This window comes from Echinops telfairi, unplaced genomic scaffold (genome assembly GCF_000313985.2).
Source record: "Echinops telfairi isolate 266 unplaced genomic scaffold, ASM31398v2 ScPeMD7_18;HRSCAF=68, whole genome shotgun sequence".
In the NCBI taxonomy this organism is placed as follows: Eukaryota; Metazoa; Chordata; class Mammalia; order Afrosoricida; family Tenrecidae; genus Echinops; species Echinops telfairi.
The window spans coordinates 40,766,421-40,771,554 of NW_022103915.1; positions in this window are offsets into that span (position 1 = coordinate 40,766,421).

Genomic DNA, 5,134 nt, shown 5'->3' on the forward strand with positions numbered 1-5,134 from the left:
TGTGTTCATCAGCCAGATTGGCCCAACAAACCTTAACTATCACAGTGCCCTTGGGTTGAGGCTTATGGCTGAATGGTGTGCCCTTTGGGCATTCATTGGTAGCCCAAAATTATCTTTGTGACATCATTGCCCAAGGAGGGAAGAGGCCAGGCCAGGAGGCTGAGGGTCAAAGAAAGACCTGCCTACGGGCACAGCAGAGAAGAAAGTGTTCTGAATGAACAACTGTATTTCAGTATTTCTCCAGTGGATTGTAATCTGTTAACTTCCCAAATAAACCCCATCAAGATGAGCATTGTCTGAGTTCCATAATCCATTGTAATGAGTGGTGGAACCCAGTTCAAGGGTCAAATTTGAGGAACGAGCCATGAGAGGAAGTATTGGTAATGAAATAGGGTTAAGAAGGAGGAAAGGTGGCAGTCCGCCTTGGGAACTACAGATTAGATGAGGCTCCCATGCCATTTTTTTCAACTCCTCAAGCATCATTGTATTTGAATTTACCAAAACTGTGGAGCCTATATTATTTATCACTACCTCTCCTGTGTTACGTGGAGAATTAAATTGAAGGTCAGAGGAAAAGAAATGCCCAGGGTCACAGTTAGTTACTAAGTGGAAGCGGACCATGGTTTTAAATTTAGACTTCTAATTCCCAAATCTTATTATATAGCATTCTCTGGGTGGTACCCCTCAAAACAACTCAAGAAATGGTGCAGGCTCCCTGGACCGCTGTTTATTGAGAATTGTTTTCATTATCCAGTGCTGCTATAACAGAAATACCACAAGTAAGTGGCTTTCCACGAACAGAAATGTATTCTTTCACCATTGAGGAAGCTTAGAGTCTGAATTCAGGGCACCGCAGTACCAGGGGGCAGGTTTCTCTCTGTGTCAGCTCTGGGAGCACATCCTTGTCTTCTGTCTTCTTCCACTGGGCCCAGGAGTCCCTTAGCACAGAGATCCCAGATCCAAAGGATGTGCTCTGAGCTCAGCTCTTCTCTCTCTCTCTCCTTTAACGCGTGCAAAATAAAATAAAAGACATTATACGTAGGCCATTCCTCAAGAAAAACTCTCCTACTGTGACCTGAATAAAAATCTTGAATCCCACCCTAACCCCCCCTTACAACGGATTGGCTGACCACATCAGATTACATGGGGTGGGGGGTGGGGGATTACACCATTCCATAACTGCCAAGCCACTGAGAATTATGGCCCAGTCAAGTTGCAACATATTGTGGGAGGGACACAATTCAATCCACGACAGAAGTCAGTTGTCTTGTCAGTGGGTAAGAGTGTGGGTTCTGAAGCCAAGTTGTCTGGGCTAAACTTCTGCTTTGTCACTTGCAAGTTACATGACCTGTTTCTTTTACTTCCTCTGTAAAAGAGGGATAATTCCATACCTACTGGTAAGACTGCTCTAAAGATTGAGTGAGAGATGCGATAGCATATAGGAAGCCATCAGTCCATGTAAGATATCAGTAGTCCTGAGCAGGCTACTCCCATAAAGAGTTATTGTCTAGGAAACCCAGGACTGCCTTGTCCCCTACCGTCCCTATGAGTCCGCATCAGCCCCATAGCAAGGACTTTGCTTTTTCTGAACAGTCCGTACTAACATCCAACTGCCGATTTACATAGAGGGTTCCGTTTTAGCTAGTATTATTTACATTTTCCCGCTAAAGAAAGGGTTTCTAGGCCTCTCGCTCTTAGTTTGAGTCTCCTCTAAAAGCAGATGCTGGGGCAAAGATACCAAAGCAAGGAGTTGGTTGGGCAGTGATCCCAGTATGCCCTGAGGGAATAGGGAAGGAAACCAGAGGAGGATGTTATTGGGCAGGTGACCTACCCATGAGGGGACGTGGGGCTCAATCCCCCTGGAACCCAGTCCTACTGGGATCAACTCTTACGGGAACTCTTAGGAAAATTGCTTGGAACTCATCTCAGAATTGTTCATGGGGGCCATTGTACCCACCCTCTGTGGGTGCTGAGACAATCACCCCCGTCCTGCTCAAGTACAAGCATGGCCTGAGGCCAGAGAGCACCATCCTGTAGCAAGCAGTAGGAAGTTATTGGTACAATCTGCAGGTGGCCCCAAGGTAGGCCAAGGGCATATGGGTGTGACGCTGATTGCCAGTCACACATTAATCTGCTAGTGTACTGTAGACTTACTCTTTGCTAAATAGTCCCATTGTTTGTTCTCCATCTAATTTTAAAGAGCAACGTTTCCTCTTGAACTGTAAACACCTGCTTAGAATTATCTTTAGAAATTCTAGATATTCAAAACTTTGTACAGATATCTGTAAGATAATTCCACACATGTCTGTGCAGTGTGCCTTCTGGTTTACAAAATCACAAATGCCTTTACATAGATTAGCTGAGTTAATCCTCATAATAAGATAGAGGGATGGGTGAGAGTACCTCTTTAGCAATCCCCTTAACAAGGGATTAGAAACAGTTTAGACATTTGGGTTGAAAGGTGATTCCCGGGTCCTAGGGGAAGTTTTATAGCTTCTCTTTTCCATCTGAACTACCCCTGATGGGTCTACAAAAACCCATCTGGCCATTTTACTCATATGTTGGAACTTTAACATTATTGTTATTTCTGGAATAATAAAATAGCCCTTTCCTTTAGGAACTTTTTTCCAGTGTACACCTGTAACATCTGGGTGTCTTAGAGGGATGCATGGAGGGAGAAACAGACCTTTTTAAGAAAGAAGCTCAGGGCAGCATCAGATGCATAAAGGCTAAGAAAGGAATAAATGAGTGACTAGACTGGAGACTTGAAATAAATTGCATGAGGAGAGATTCTTAGTGATTTCAATATGGTAGAGGAGAGGAATTGCCAAAAAGAGGCTGTAAGAAGCAACCTTAAACAACTGCCATGTCCAGAGACCTGATGCTAAATCACCAGGCTGCTGTCCGTCATGCTAGAGTGTTCCTGCTCGCTCCCCTCATTCCCAGAACTCCAGCTCTCAGAGTCAGAATTCATGGTTCGTGATCTGAAGAAGGATAGAACCCTGGTGACTCAATGAGCTAAGCACTGAGCTATTGACTGCACAACCAGTGATTCAAATCCACCATTGGCTCTGTGGGAGAAAGATGAGGCTACGTGGGCCCATACAACTTTACAGCCTTGGAAACCCTGGACAGGGTCAGTATGAGTCGGACTTGACTGGATGGCCATTGGCTTGCATTTAAGGGTTTAATAGAAGGAAAGAGGAAAAGAAATGTTAGTAGCTGACCATGTACCACTTTCCAATGCCCCCTTCTCTCCACTTTTGAAGAATCCTTAGCTGGGAGAGGAGAGAGAAGCAAGAAATGATGGGCTGCTTGTGAGAAGATCACTAAAGATAAGGGTGCTGGAGCAAAGTGTGGTGAAGAAACCAGATGGTGTCCAGCTCCCAGAAAGAACAGTGTCTGTGTTCTTAAAGGAACAAGCAGCCATCCAAGTGAGACGTCGACTAAATCCACCTGGAAGAAGCACACCAGTTTGTGAAATCCAAGGATTGTAATTAACAAAATCCAAACCTAGAGGAGCTTAAATTCTGAATATCCAGTTTACAGAAGGCTGTGAAGGAAAGTGGAAACCCAAAATCCATTTTCAGGGTCCCCACCTGGATTAAACCTTCAGTGAGTCCCGTCTGATCAACGTCTAGGGGTGTGAATAGCCTTGCTATCAGTCAGAGAGCTTTGTAAAGTTGATTATGGCAGAAGTAGTTAGGTTAGGATGTAACAAATGTTTCATTTGTTCTCCCTTTTGATCCAGTTTAAAAGCGTTTCAGTTTTTCTGCCACCTGGCAGGGAAGCAACAAAGCCCATATGGAAGAAGCACACCAACCAGTGTGATCATGAGATGTCAACCGGGGTAGGTATCACAAGTTCAAATACAAGCAATCAAAATGATGTGAAAGAACGTGGACAAAGTGGAGACCTAAAACCCACCTGTAAGATAATTGAACAGACCTCACAGAAGGGCCACACAGGAGGGATGATAAATCTAGGGAGCAGTAGAGCGATGATGAAACACACAACTACCCTCTAATTCTTTAATATTTCCTTCCCTTACTTTTATGGTCTTTGTTTTAGCTCTTAATCTTGTTAGACATATGTAAGTCCATTTGTATAATTAAGAGTGTTCAATGAGTGAAAGCCAAGATAGACAACCCTTCAGAAGCAGTAATGGGAGTAATGATTCCCTGAGGGTATGGGAACTGACAGCAGTGATGCCTGCATAACCCCACTCAAGAGGAAGGAATAACAGAATTGCTGGTGAACGGATACAGTGGAAGGTGTAAGATATGACAAGATATGTGTATATATATAATAATAATAATAATATACAATAATAAGGATTCCTGGAGGTAATGTGGGGGAAGAAAGGGATAAAGGGGAGTTGATATCAAAGAGTTCAAAACGAAAAAAAATGTTTTCAAAGTGGTGGTAGCAATTGTAACATTACAATTGCTTGATCTAACCAAATTATGGATTGTTATAATATCTGTAAGAGCTTTCAATAAAATGATTAATAAAATAATTAATAATAAATAAAATAGAGTTATGGATAAAATGACTGATCATCTAAAGCAGTGGTTCTCAACCTTCCTAATGCCATGACCCTTTCAGACAGTTCCTTATGTTGTGGTGACCCCCAACCATAACATTATTTTTGTTGCTACTTCATAACTGTAATTTTGCTATTGTTATGAATCATAATGTAAATATCTGATATGCAGGGTATATTTTCATTGTTACAAATTGAATATAATTAAAGTATAGCAATTAATCACAAACAATAAGTAGTTAAATATTGTGAAATATTTATGTGTTTTCCGATGGCCTTAGGCAACCACTGTGAAAGGGTCATTCAACCCCTAAAGGGGTCTTGACCCACAGGTTAAGAACCACTGATCTAAAGTATCATTTCACTTGGCTAACTAAAAATAATAATTTGAAAATGTATGATTCCCCTATAAAATACTAATTGTGTGAAAGGTAAATCAGTTGAATAAAAATGCTCTGTAATTTTTTTTTAAAAAAACAATTTTTTGAAGTGTTTCAGTTTTTTAATATTTTCTGGTTTCCTTTCAATTGAGGTTTTCCTATATTTTGTTTTGTCACTGCTGTTGGGTGTTTGTGTCATTTTCTGAAT